The sequence below is a fragment of the Rhinopithecus roxellana genome, chromosome 12 (assembly GCF_007565055.1).
Source record: "Rhinopithecus roxellana isolate Shanxi Qingling chromosome 12, ASM756505v1, whole genome shotgun sequence".
NCBI lineage: Eukaryota > Metazoa > Chordata > Mammalia > Primates > Cercopithecidae > Rhinopithecus > Rhinopithecus roxellana.
Genome location: NC_044560.1, coordinates 1901900 through 1916279, shown reverse-complemented (window position 1 = coordinate 1916279; position 14380 = coordinate 1901900). Strand labels below are relative to the sequence as shown.

General features: G+C 47.6%; 1 long non-coding RNA gene across 1 annotated transcript in view; it reads left to right on the top strand.

Annotated features, from left to right (window-relative positions):
• Nucleotides 1-858: 858 nt before the first annotated feature.
• LOC115892161 overlaps nucleotides 859-14380 on the top strand; it is a 30289-nt gene continuing 16767 nt past the window's right edge. The window contains exon 1 of the long non-coding RNA XR_004052041.1: nucleotides 859-2095. This is a non-coding gene — a long non-coding RNA (uncharacterized LOC115892161). The remainder of the gene's footprint in view (nucleotides 2096-14380) is intronic.

Below are 14380 nucleotides of genomic sequence, written 5' to 3'. Positions count from 1 at the left end.
TCAGAGGCTGCTGTCCTGGGCCCTCCCAAATTCTTCTCCACACACACGGACAGCCCTTCTCCTTCAGCCATACGCTCCCCATCTTCCCTGGAGCTGCGCATCCATCAGACAGGAATGCCTCCTCCAGGCTGGCTGGGAGGAATTAGGCTTTATGAACTCCAGGGGGTGGAAACCAGGCCGCAGCCAGCCTCCAATGCTGAACTGGAGGGAACTGTGAATGCCTGTTCAAAAATCTGCAGCGCATCAGAAAATTATGTAAAACTCCAACAAACTCCCCATAAATCTAATAACACTCAGCTCTCTGGTGTTTCGGGGTTGGGGGTGGTGGAAGCAGAGCCACACACAATTACTCGTTGTGCGCGTGCATTACTAGAACACTGACTCTGGGGTTATATTGCCTGGGTTTGAATTTAATCTTGGTCACTTACTGATGATGCTACCCAGGGTGTCTGTGCCTTCATTTCCCCACCTGTAGAAATAGGGACAGGATAGTGGAAGGTATTGAGATTGAGCTGGGACCATCCGCATAGAGCTGCATGAGAGCCAGGAGGGCCCGGAGGTGCAGTGCCAGGAGGCAGGCGAGCTGAGGTGCAGCCTGGGCAAGGGCGCCAAGGAGTGCGAGGCCCTGTGGCGCTCCAAGGAGGAGCTTCGGGCCGCTGTGAAAAAGGCAGAGTGAGCACATCAGGTGGGGCGTCGTGGGGGGACCAGCCCTGAGTCCTCATGGAATCCCATCCCTGAAATCTAACTTCAACCCCAAGGTTCTGGCAAAATTGCCCAGATATGGATCCTCTGTCTCCTAAGCAGAGCCTGGCAACTGGCTCATTTTGGGAAGGTTTCCTCCCTGTTGACTGGGGAAAAGGGCAGAGGGGCAGCGGGCAGGGTTGGGTCCAGACTCAGACCCACCCGCCTCATCACCCTGGAAACCAGGTCCCCTCCTGGAGTCACTGGTCTACCCCTCCCAGCCGAGGGCCTGGGCCCCAGCCCTGGAGGGCTCAGCTCTTGGCAGAGGCCGCATAGGCAGGCAGTGCCTGACCCTCTCCAGGAACTGGAGGAGGCAGCTTTTGTGTAGAGCCACTGACTACTGCCAGGACCCAGGGCTGACCTCTGCCCTCTCCAGCCTGAAGCTTGCCAGTGAGGACAAGGAGCAGAAGCTGGCACTCCTAGAGGAGGCACGGACAGCCGTGGTCAAGGAGGCCGGGGAGCTGTGAACTGGGCTGCAGGAGCTGGAGCGCTCGTGGCTGGAGGCTCGGCAGGAGCTGCAGGAGCTCCAGCATCAGGTACTCTCCCTGCGCCACCCCTTGCCCTGGGGCTTGCTGTGTGTCCTAGGGCCAGTAGCTCCCCCTTTCTGGAATCATGTTTCCCCCTATGTAAAACCAGGGCCTTGAACTCTGACTCGCCCTCTCACCTAACCTTCATGTGAATGGATGGGCTTTGAGGAGTCCTTGAATCCCTGAATCTGTGCAAAAGTCTGCGAGCATTTGTGTGCACGCTCAGGCTCACGTTTCTCCAAGGAGAGGAGCTGGTGTCCTTGTCCAGTTCTCAAAGGAATCTGCGAACAACAAAAGGTACAGATTTCATGAACTAGGTCAGAGGTTGGCAAATTGTTTTTTGTAAAGAGCCCAAATGGTAAATATTTCCGGCTTGACCGGCCACACAGTCTCTGTTGCAGCTACTTGGCTCTGCCGGGGTAGTGAGAAAGCAGCCCCAAACAGCACATGAACAGAGGGGTGTGGGTTCCAGTCAAACTTTGTTTAGGGACACTGAAATGTGAATTTTCTGTCACTTTCATGTGTCAAGAAATACTGTTCCTCCTTTAGAAAAGACTATTCAGGGCTTGGTTAGTTAGGAGGTTTCGTCTAAGAGAATGGGAAGGTGTTTAAGTGGTTCAGGCTGGGAAGTGACAGGGTCACATTATATTCTGAAAAAGCCACTCTGCCAGTTGTGTTGAGATTAGAGAGGCGATAAAGGGGATATGCGTAAACCACAAGAAACTAGGTCAGTAGTCCCTCCACCCCCACTCCCCACGTGAAGGTAGCCTAGACTAGGGTGCTGATGGAAGAGACAGAAGAGGACACATTCAAGGAAAATTTGGAAGGTAAAAACCGGTAGGACTTGCTGATGGATGGAATATAGGAGGGAAGAAGTAGATTATCTGGGATGTATCTTTGTTTGCTTATATAAGATAGATTCGGTTGCAATGAAATTGTTAATTGAAATTGATTTTAAATAATGGCATGACCTAAAGTTATGCAAATATTTGCCTTAGATAAAACACCAAGTTTTCAAAGTTTAGCTGGGTGGACGGCATGGCTTTATTTCCTATTTCTTGGTATTTCCAATTCTTGTTAAAAGAAGGTTTTTCTTTTTCTCCAAGGCTTATTTCAGTGGAAGCCCATCTGCAAAATCTGTTATAAATTTAAATTGGAAAATAACTACAAGTGCCATTGACACGTTGGTTATTGTTTTTGCGAGTGACCTAAAGCAACCTCTCAGGGTAGCTGGGGGCTGCCTTCTGAAGCCTGCGCCTCTGCACCGCGTGCGGGGCCTGGAAGTCAGACTCCGGGTGGTGCGGCAGCGCAAGGCCTGCAGTGCTAAGCGCGGGGTGGCTTCTGGCCTCGGAGAGGGTATGTCTCCTGCCTCTTCAACCTGGCAGGGGCTGTTCAAGCGGACGCGAAAATCAGCCATTTGCAGAGTGGAGGGCTGGTGCTTTGAAAGAGAGGCGGAGGGGAGAGAGGGATTTCCCCATCGCCGCTGCACTAGGTCCATCCCCTCCCTTACTCCTTTTCTGGGCCCGGAAGGCCCCTAACCTGCTGGAACCCTTCTGCAATAGAGGCGGCCCTGTCCCTTTAAGACCCCGCCGCGCCTGCGCCTTGGGTTCTGACGCCATCCTGAGGCGCCAGGCGAGGGCTGGGCGCCCGCGGGGGGCTGGGTGGTGGTTGAGACCGCGGTGGTACTGGGAGGGGTAGGTGAGGGTCGCGAGGCTGCCTGAGCTTCTGCGTGAGCATGGCGCTTTTGGAACGCGGGACTGGCAACCTGCTGCGCCAGGAGCTGGACCGAGGCGCGGCGACGCGGCTGCCGGCTGCCCTCTGGATGGGAAGTTATGGCGAAGTCCACCCAGCCTTTCCGAGGTGAGGGCGCCGCGCCCGGAGGGGCCCGCGGTGAATTCGGGACCCGCAGGCGCACAGCTGGGTCGAGGCGCGGCTGTGGCAAGTTTTGTTGCGTGAGGGGTGGTGGGTGTGGGGGGTGCACGGCCGGGGCCTGAGTTCCCTGAGCTCAATTCTTCCCCTGCGGCTGCCGCCGGCAGCCCACCTCTGGTGCACTCTGGGGAAGAAACTTGCTGGCGGGTGTTCTGTGGCATCGCAGGCAGTGGAGGGACAGGCAGTGGAGGGACGGAGCAGCTTCGGGGGCACGTCCTCCTGTATCCCGTAGAGGACACTGACCCTGGACCCCACCTTCAAGTCCAGAAATCGGTTCCCTCTGCTTGCAAAGTTGGAGTCCTTATTGGCCTCGGGGATTCTGCTCCTGGCGGTGTCTCCAGGCTGGCGATGGGCAAGCCAGGTGTGCCAGGTCCAGGATGCACATGAGGAGCGTTTGTGGCCATCACCGAATCACCTCATGACTAGCGGGGCAAGCCTCAAATTAACCGCAGGATTTCCGGTTGGATGGATTGTGGGGTTGGTGTTTGCACTGCAAAGAGTTGCTGTGATTTCTCTGTGTCTGTCTTTCTGGCTTCTTAGATCATCTCATTTGGCGTCCTTTCACTGAATAGTTAACCCAGACGTTTGACATGGTTTCCTTGCTTTCCTCCTGTCGTTTTGCTGCTAGAGCTGCTTTGGAAAAGAAGTCTTTTCTCAAGTGGTATCTTTTCTTTGGGTTACAGTGTTGTTCATCCTTTCTTTTTGTTTTTAAATTTTATTAGTAAAACTTCACCAGTGAACCGGAAGCTATTTTTTTTCTATTCTGAAATGCTAGCTTTAAGATTTCTGAGAACTTTGTGTCAAATAAGTCTTTGAAAAGGTCCTGAAGTATACAGAAGTTCACTATTTTAAAAGTGCGGGTGGTCCGGGCGCAGTAGAGACACCTGTAATCCCAGCACTTTGGGGACGCCAGGGTGGGTAGATCACTTGAGTCCAGGATTTCCAGACCAGCCTGGGCGATGTGGCAAAACCCTGTCTCTACTAAAAATACAAAAGTTAGCTGTGTGTGGTGGGATCCCAACCCAGTAGGCTGAGGTGGGAGGATCACCAGAGCCTGGGAGGCTGAGATTGCAGTGAGCCATGATCATGGCATTGCACTCCGACCTGGATGGCAGAATGAGACCCTGTCTCAAAACCAAAAACAAAAAGAAAAGAAAAATCCAAAAGGTAGTGAATTTTTACCAAGTGAACCACCACAGATCAAGAAATAGAGCATTAATAGACTGGGGCATATTTGTAGGAGTGACATTGTTGGTTTCAGATGTATATGAATGATAAAACTTTAGTATTACATATTGTTGAACATTTTCCCAAAGTGGTTGAACCATTTAACAGGGATATTCTTGTTACCCCACGTCCTTGCTGATGCCTGGCATTTAAAAATTATTTTGCCATTCTTGTAGGAGTACAGTAATATATCAGTGTGGTTTCATTGACATTGAGTATCTTTTATTGGCATTTATATGTCCTGTTTTCTGAAGGGCCTGTTAAATCTTTTTATCGTTTTCATTGATATGCTTCTTTTTCTGTTGATTTGTAATGCTTTACTCTGGATATGCGTCCTTTCTAGGATGTATATGTATTTACTGCGTTTCCCTTTTTTCAATCTGTAGCTTGCCTTTTTACTCTTTTAGTGGTGTTTTTTCATGAATGGAGATTTCTTTTTTTGTTTGTTTTTGAGACAGGCTCTCACTGTGTTGCCCAGGCTGGAGCACAGTGGCACAGTCACAGCTCACTGCAACCTTGACCTCCCAAGGCTTACGTGATGCTCCTGCCTCAGCCCGGAAGTAGCTGGGACCTCCAGGGGAGCATCTCCACACTCAGCTCTTTTCTGTATTTTTAGTAGAGATGGGGTTTTGCCACGTTGCATAGGCTGGTCTGGAATTCCTAGGCTCACATGATACACCTGCCTCAGCCTCCCAAAGTGTTGGGATCATAGGCATGAGCCACTGCACCCGGCCTGAGATTCTTAATTTTAATGAAATTACACTTTATCAATCTTTTCCTTTATGGTTACTGCTTTTTGTGTCCTGTTTAAGAAATCAACGCCTAACCTAAGAGTATGAACACATTTTTGTGTGTTAACCTTATAACAATTTTATTTTAGTTTTTGCATTTTTTTTTTTTTTTTTTTCCCAGACAGGGCCTCACTCTATTGCCCAGGCTAGAGTGTGGTGGCAGCATCTCAGCTCACTGCAACCTCCACCTCCTGGCTCAAGCGATCCTCCCACCTCAGCCTCCTGAGTAGCTGCGAGTGTAGGCATGGGCCACCATGCCTGCCTAATTTTCCTATTTTTTGTAGAGATGGGGATTCAACATGTTTCCCAGGTTGGTTTGAAATCTTGGGCTCAAGTAATCTGCCCGCTTCAGCCTCCCAGAGTGCTGGGATTACAGGCGTGAGCCACCCCACTTGGCTATGATTCACTATTTACTACATGGAAGTATCTGCTTGATCCAGCGCCATTAATTGAAAAGACCATCCTTTTCCTTCTGCACCGTGTGGCACTTTTTTTCATAAATCGAATGACTATTGTCATCTGATTTCTGAAATTAGTGTGGGTCTGTTTCTGTTTCTGGATCAACCTGGGTAACATAGTGAGATCCCATCTCTACAAAAAATAAAAATAATAAATAAGTGAATAACATTTAAAAAATAAATGTGTAGAGCTGATGGAGTCATAGGTGATAATTTAAAAATGATTGTCTGTTTCTTGGCTCCATATGGGTGTTGGTCATTAAGATGTGTTGGGCTTTCGGGCAAAATGTATTAAGTGAATTATATGGTGTTCAGAACTGATTGCTAGATGTTCGTTGTGACTTGAATGAGAATGTTCATTGTGACTTGAATGAGAATGTTCATTGTGACTTGAATGAGATATTATTTGAGCCTCACAGAGCTACAGTTTTCACTCTATTTATTTGTCTTTTAAAAATTTTTGCATCTTTCTGTCAAGGCAGTAACAATGTCAAGGCGCCCGCCACCATGCCTGGCTAATTTTTGTGATTTTAGTAGAGACAAGCTTTCTTCATGTTGGCCAGGTTGGTCTCTAACTCTTGACTTCAAGTGATCCACCTGCCTTGGCCTCCCAAAGTGCTAAGATTACAGACATGAGCCATGGCCTTACCTCAACCATTTTTATTCTTTCAGAAATGTGATTGATATCAGTAAAGCCGCACCACTCTTCACGGTGCCTGAAATACCCCTCATTGTCTTCTTCAGGTGACAAGGGCTCTGGAACAGCCACATAAAGCTGAGGGCAATATTTTTTTTCATTGATTGGTTGATTGATTTTTTTCTCTTAGAGGGGTTAGCATCCATGTATCTGAAATTGAAATTCAAGAGGAGAGACAGACACCTGTACTAGTTTTCTCTTGCTGCCAATTATCACATTACCACAAACCAGTGGTTTGAAACCACAAAAGTCTGGAATGAAGTGGCTGGGTTCTCTGATCAGAGTCATGTGAGGCTAAAATCCAGGAATGGGCTGGCTGTGTTTTTTCCTAGAGCTCAAGCTACTTTTCAAAGTTCAATACAGATACTGAAAGAGTTCCTATTCTTGTTTGTGGGGAACTGAGGGCCCTTTGTCTTTGTTGACTGTCAACCAGGAGACACTCTGACTCCAGAGGCCACCTGCTTTCCTCCTTACCTGTCTTTTCCATCATCAACCAATAATAACTCATGGAGTCTTTCTCAAGCTCCTACCTTCTCTGACTTCATCTTCTCCAACCAGTCCCAGAAAGTTGTCATGTATGGAGTGATGTGATTAGATCCAGTTCATGCAGGTAACCTCACCAGCTTAAAGTCATATAACTGGCATATAACAACACAATCACAGGAATGGTGTCTCATCACCTTAACGGGCTTTAGAGACAAGGGTGTGGCATGTTTGGGGACCATTTCAGAAATTCCATCTACCGCAATATTCACATTCCCCCAACTGCGAAATGCATTCACCCTCTCCCCTAAGGTTTCCCAATTTTGTGTCATTAAAGCATTAGTTCAACATGAAAAATGTCATTAAGACCACATCAGATGAAAAGTTTAAAATCTCATTTAAAACATCCACACCAGGTGTGGATGAGGCTTCTGAGGGTGTCCATGAAGTACAGATCCTTGACATAATTCCCTTTCCTCCGTCGACCTGTGAAACTGAACGAACAGCTTATCTGCCCCTAATGTGAAATGACGGGACAGACATGGAATAACAACTACAGTGATTCTAGTTCCAAATGAGGGAACAAGGAAGGGATAAAGAAGTCACTGACCCACAATAGTTTGGAAATGGAGTTGGGCAAAATCCAGCAGGAGTTTCTTAATTAGGATCCACAGTTTGGGACCGATCCGCTGTCCTGTGAGTCTTTGCCTCTGGGCTCTCTGCTCTGCATTTCTTGAGACCATGATTATTTATCTTTTTACTCACACTCTTTTGTGTATGGCTCCTATTGCACTCAAAATGTTTTTGAGATTCTTCCATGTTGTTTTGTGTGTCAACAGTTTGTTCCTTTAGGCTTTCCATGGAATGAACGTATCACAGTTTATTGATCCATTCTTGTATTGACAGATGCTTGAATGTTTCCAGTTTTTCCTATTATGAATAAAAGTGCTATGAACATTATTGTATAAATCGTTTTCTGGACATACGTTTTAATATGCTGGGGAAACTGCAGGCAGCACCTCTGTCGCCCTGACAACGGGCACGGCTGGACCTAGCAACAAAGAGGTGACCGCGACCTTGGCAAGTGCAGCTCCCATGGAGTGGTGAGGGCAGAGGCTCATTGGAGTCGGTTTATGAGGCGGAAGAAGGAGACGAATCGCAGGCAAGTGAAGGAAAAATTTTGAGGAATTTTCTTGTGAACGGAAGGCGAGAAACAGTGGAGAAGAAAGTGGGTCAAAGAAATTGTGCCTTTTAGGCCGAGTGAGGTGGCTCACACCTGTAAAACGAGCATTTAGGGGGGCTGAGGTGGGCGGATCACTTGAGGTCAGGAGTTCAAGACCAGCCTGGCCAACATGGTGAAACCCCGTCTCTACTAAAAATATAAAAATTAGCCAGCTGTGGCGGTACACTTCTGTAATCTCAGGTACTCAGGAGGCTGAGGCATGAGAATCACTTGAAGCCAGGAGGCGGAGGTTGCAGTGACCCGACATTGCGCCACTGTACTCCAGCCTAGGCGACAGAGTGAGACTGTGTCTCACACAAAAAAAGCAACTGTGCTTTTTGTTTTATTTGGAGATGAGAGAAATAATAACTCATTGGGTGCAGCTGGCAGTGCCTCCTGAAGAAGGAGGAATGGGCTTGGGATGCCCTTGAGTGGATGTGGGGCTAGGAGCGGCCACGTGGCCATGGACACTGTGGGGCCGGTTCACTGTGTAGCCACGGGAAGGAAGGCGCCTTTGAGCATAGATCGTGTCCCTGTGTGGGGAAGGTGACTTCTGGTTGCTTGTATTTTCTCGGGTCTGGGAAGCAGCAGTGTCAGCTGAGGGTGAGGTGGAAGGGAGGAGTGGCAAGGTGTCCCCTGAACCTGGGAGAGAGGATGGCGTAGAGCAGGTGCCCACAGACTCTTTCTGTAAAGGACCAGATAGTAAATAATGTAGGCTTTGCCAGCCAGCCAGTCTCTCTTGCAGCTCCGCAGCCCTGGCCTTGGAGCTCACAAGCAGCCTGAGAGGATCCGTAAACAAGCGGGTATGGAGGTGTTCCAACAAAACTTGATTTACAAAAATAGGCAGCAGGCTGGCTCTGGCCTGCTTAGACTCCTGGCCCTCGACCTCGCCTCTCCAGGCCAGGGGTCTTCAAAGTATGGTCCCTGGGCCTTCAACATCAGCGTTACCTCAGACTTGTGAGAAATGCAGATTCTCAGACCCCACCCCAAGTTCATGGAACCAGTGACTCAGTCCCCGCACTGTTTCCAACCCGAGTTGAGTTTGTGGTTCCGGATTCCTGGAAGTTAACTCAGCAGCTAAACCCAAGAGACTGAGGTGTGGGGTGGACTACATGCCCTGTGAAAGGCACAGGCATCCCAGGCCCCAGCCCCTTCTTCAAGCCTGTGTGAGGACATCCTGCCTCCCATGGGCCACGTTTGCTTATGCAGCCTCCATGGGGGGCTCCCTGGGGACGGGCTGTGGTGATGACTCTGTTCTCAGCAGAACCCTCCACTCTGCAGGCCTGGTTTCCTGTCCACGTCCCTCAGCTACTCAGGAGAACCTGGGGGCAGGAGCTCCGTTTCTTGTAGGGGCAGCCTCCCACAGCAGGAGGGCTCAGCCAGGGTTCAGTGAATGAAGAAATGCACTGTACTCTGATCGAAAGCACAGCATCTTTAGTAGTTTAATGACAGTTTTTTAGTGACTTTAGTGAGATGATTTGATTTCTTGCCTCTGAGTCATCTAAGAGCAAAATGCATGAGCTGCTAATGGGCTGAAAGAGAGGCTGCCCTTGAGAACGCTCCAGCCCCCCAGTGCTGCAGGGATTCAATCACCCCAAAGCCAGGCAACCAGCCTCGGCCTCCCAAAGTTCTGGGATTATAGGCGTGATCCACCGTGAGTCGACTGAATGAGGGTCTTTAAGAAAAAAACTCCAGGGGATCGTCACCAACCCCCGCCGCCTCCTCTGAGGTTAGCATGGTGCTGGATCTTCTCTGCATCTTCTGTCCTTGTTTTTGGTTTTCATTTTGGATTAGTTGAAAGAGGATCTTACTCCATCACCCAGGCTGGAGTGCAGTGGCACGATCATGGCTCACCACAGCCTCGACCTCCCAGGCTCAACCAAGTCCAGCTAATTTTTTTTTATTTTTTAATTTTTTTGGAGAGACTGGGTCTCTCCAAAAAAAAAAATGTCTCTGTGTTGCCCAGGCTGGTCTCGAACTCCTGTGCCCCTGCCTCGGCCTCCCGAAGTGCTGTTAATCCAGGCTGGTCCCCTTTTGCCGGCAGGTCTGCTCATGTGCTCACATCGCTCACTCAGAGGAGACCTCCGTTATTAGGGGGACCTAGACCTACGCTGCCTGGACTCCAGGGAGGGAGGTTGTTTGGGAATCCCCTGCCTTCCTTTGCTTTTCTTCCAAGGAAGCTGGCTTCCTGGTGACGGCGGGTCACTGTTCCGGGGAAAAAGAAGGGTGGGCAAAAAAGCCAATCTGCCACTCGGCTGTCAGGTTTTGCACCAAATCATGGGTTGCTGTGGACGGGCGGGGCTGTGTTTTGAGCCCAGACCATCCCTTTGCCGGTGGGTGCAGGATCACGTGACCTTGAGCAATGTTCAGGAGTTGTCTGTGCACAAGTACTGCACCTTCTTGAACAAATTTATTCCCAGGTGTATATTACTATTATAGATGCTAATAGAAATGAATTCCTTGTTTTGTCAGTTTTCTTCTCGGATTGTTCATTGCTAACACAATGGATTGTTTGCTGAATGTTTGCTAAATTCACTTATTAACTCTGTGGTGTGTGTGTGTGTGTGTGTGTGTGTGTGTGTGGTGTCTGAGCATGTATGTGTGTTTACATTTGCAATTATTATTTGGGATGTTCTATCCATAGGATCACACCATCTGCAAATTGAGATCGTTTTGTTTTCTGTTCAAAAATAGTTTATCTCATGTGTATATTTGAAAGATAATTTGACCAGGTGTAGAATTGTAGGCGACAGTTTTTCTAAGTGCTTTATTGCAAACTTCTTGTTTGTAGAGTTTCCTATGAGCAATCTTATGCCATCCTTCTAGGCAGTGCTCTGTATGTCACATGTTCTTTCACCTTTGATTACTTTTAGGATTTCCTTTTTGTCACTGGTTTTGATGGATTTGATTAAGGTGTTCCTTGGTGAAGTTTTCTTCATGTTTCTTGTTCTTAGAATAGTTGTATTTCTGTAATATTTGAAGTTTGTGCTTCCCATGGAGCTTCTGAATCTTCCATCCAATATGTTTTAAGTATCTTCGTCTCTCTTCTCCACTACACGCCCATCAGGGATTCCATTTAGCCCTCTGGAGGGTGTGGAAAGTGTTTATCCTCATGGGCTTTGTGTTTTCAAGTCATATGCTACTGTGTGTTTCATTTATGTCAGTTTCAACTTCCATCCCTTCTAGTTCGATAATCTTCCTTTCTGCAGTGTTTAGTCCAGTGCCTTCCTCCATTTCAGACTGTAAATCATAGTTTTCATCTAGAGAATTTGATTTTAAAAATCTTCAACCTCTCCATTTAATTAAAATTATACTAACTGTTCTAATATCCTTTTCTTCTATTTCCAACATGTGTCTCAATTTCAACTAGATCATTAGATTCTTCATTATGTGTCATGTTTTCCTGCTTCTTTGGCTGCTTGATATTCTTTTATTTTTATTTATTTATTTTTTGGGGGACGGAGTTTTGCTCTCGTGCCCAGGCTGGAGTGCAATTGTGTGATCTCAGCTCACTGCAACCTCCACCTCCCAGGTACACAAGCGATTCTCCTGTCTCAGCCTCCCCAGTAGCTCACATTACAGGCATGCGCCACCATGCCTGGCCAATTTGTTTTGTATTTAGCAGAGATGGGGTTTCACCATGCTAGTCAGGCTGGGCATGAGCTCCTGGCCTCAGGCGATCCACCCGGCTGCTTGATATTCTAAGATGTGATGCTGGAGCTTCGGTGTCAATGCTCAAAAGTGCCCAAAGACACCACTCGACCTCAGTGTCTGTGCACACCCAAGCTTTTGCAGCAGGAGAGGTGGAGACAGCAGAGATGAGTGTGCTGCAACATGCTGGTAGAGGGTACCCCAATTGTGCTTGGGGCTTTCCTATGCCGCATACAAAAATGGGCCTTCCTTAATTTTTCCCTTAAGAACCACCCGACTTCATGCCCAGTCTCTCTGTCCAAACACCAGGACAGTCCTCTCACCGGTCTCAACCAGCCAATGGATTGACAAAGGTCCAAATATGATTCAGTGGAGAAGGCGCTCCCTTGTCAAATTTTGTAGAAACAACTGGACATGCATATCCCCAAAGGAAAAAAATTCACCTGAACCTCAAAGTCACTCAAAAACTAACTCAAAATGGATTATGCAACTAAATATAAACTATAATACTAGAAAAGCATAGCAGAAGTAGGAGGATAGGAGAGAGCAAGTCCACCTAGGATGATGACCGCTGAATTTCTCAACGGACACTTCAAAGCCCTAGGGGTTAACTTAGAGAGTCAAAAATCCCACCCGTAACCCTGGCCCTAAACACCTGGGCTAGGGAACACTTGGCCCTCAGGAGATTGTCTTTAGCTAGGTCTGAGAGCCACACAACTGCAGAGAGAGCAGGAAACACTATGCAAATCGAGGCCAGAACAGCAGGGCGGGCCTGTTCATGACAGAACACAGGAAAAACTATCCTCAGAAAGAGCGTGTGGAGAAACAGACCATGCCTGAGACCTGGTGGATTAGAGCACTGGCTACTGGGGAATTGAAAGGAAGGGGCTTCACCGTGCAGAGGACCAGAGGCGCCAATCTTGGAAACGCAGAATTGCTGGGAGATGGGGAGGCCTGGACAGAGGAAGCACCCTCTGGAGACTCGTGGTGAAGAGAACACATGAACGAAGTAACTGGCAGAAATTAGAGGTCCTGGTAGAACAAAATAGAATCCCACAATGAGAACATACACCGTGTATGTCCCCCAGGGAAGACAATATCTCCTAAAAACTCAAGAAAAATCATTTTGGGCGAGCACCTTATATCCAGTCATGCGATCCATGCATCAAGACCGTGAGATAAGATGATTAAACATGCTAAGCTCAGCGAGACCTGATTCCCTCATGAGGACTCTGTTAAGGATGAGTACCACTCAGCAAGTGATGACTGTGACATTCACTTTTGAATAGCTCATGAGCATTAATATATTTGGGGGGGGGATTGCATTGGGGAGTTATACATGATATAAATGATGAATTGATGGGTGCTGACGAGTTGATGGGTGCAGCATACCAACATGGCACAAATATACATATGTAACAAACCTGCACGTTATGCACATGTACCCTAGAACTTAAAGTACTATACTACTTAAAGTATAATAATATATATATATATATATATATATATTTAATTGTGGATCTAACCAAAAACCAAGGTGGGGCCAAGAAGACAATCACAGAATGTCACTAGTGTATGTTTACGTTCAATTACTATTATGAGAAGTGGCAGGCTGGGTGCGGTGGCTCACGCCTGTAATCCCAGCACTTTGGGTGGCTGAGGCGGGTGGATCACAAGGTCAGGAGATCAAGACCATCCTGGCTAACACGGTGAAACCCCGTCTCTACTAAAAAATAAAAATAGGCCGGGCGCGGTGGCTCAAGCCTGTAATCCCAGCACTTTGGGAGGCCGAGACGGGCGGATCACGAGGTCAGGAGATCGAGACCATCCTGGCTAACACGGTGAAACCCCATCTCTACTAAAAGCTACAAAAAACTAGCCGGGCGAGGTGGCAGCCGCCTGTAGTCCCAGCTACTCGGGAGGCTGAGGCAGGAGAATGGCATGAACCCGGGAGGCGGAGCTTGCAGGGAGCTGAGATCCGGCCACAGCACTCCAGCCTGGGTGACAGAACGAGACTTTGTCTCAAAAAAAAAATAAATAAAAAAATAAAAATAAAAATAAAAATAAAAAATAAAAAAAAAAAAACCAGAAGTGGCAGGTAAGGGAGGTAGAAAAAAGATAATGCATATGTAATTTGCTGTCTTATGGAAATCTTTGACGTTGAAAGTCATGATTTAAAACGTATAAACCCCCTCCTGGCTAACACGGTGAAACCCCGTCTCTACTAAAAATACAAAAAACTAGCCAGGCGAGGTGGCGGGCGCCTGTAGTCCCAGCTACTCGGAGGCTGAGGCGGGAGAATGGCGGGAACCCGGGAGGCGAAGCTTGCAGTGAGCCGAGATCAAGCCACTGCACTCCAGCCTGGGCGACAGAGCGAGACTCCTCCTCAAAAAAAAAAAAAAAAAAAAAAACGTATAAACCAAATATTAGAAGTGTGTCTAGTTCAAAGGGGGGAAAACTATCAAAAACATTTTTAGTGCAATATTAAACCTGAGCTATGCAACCCTTCCTAAATGCCAAAGGGCACACACAGACACACAGACACACACACACACACACAAAGAATAAAATAATTAGAGTCAAGAAATGTAGTAAATATATTCTGCTACATATGATAAACATAGCCTACAATGTGGAAGAGATTAAAAAATAAA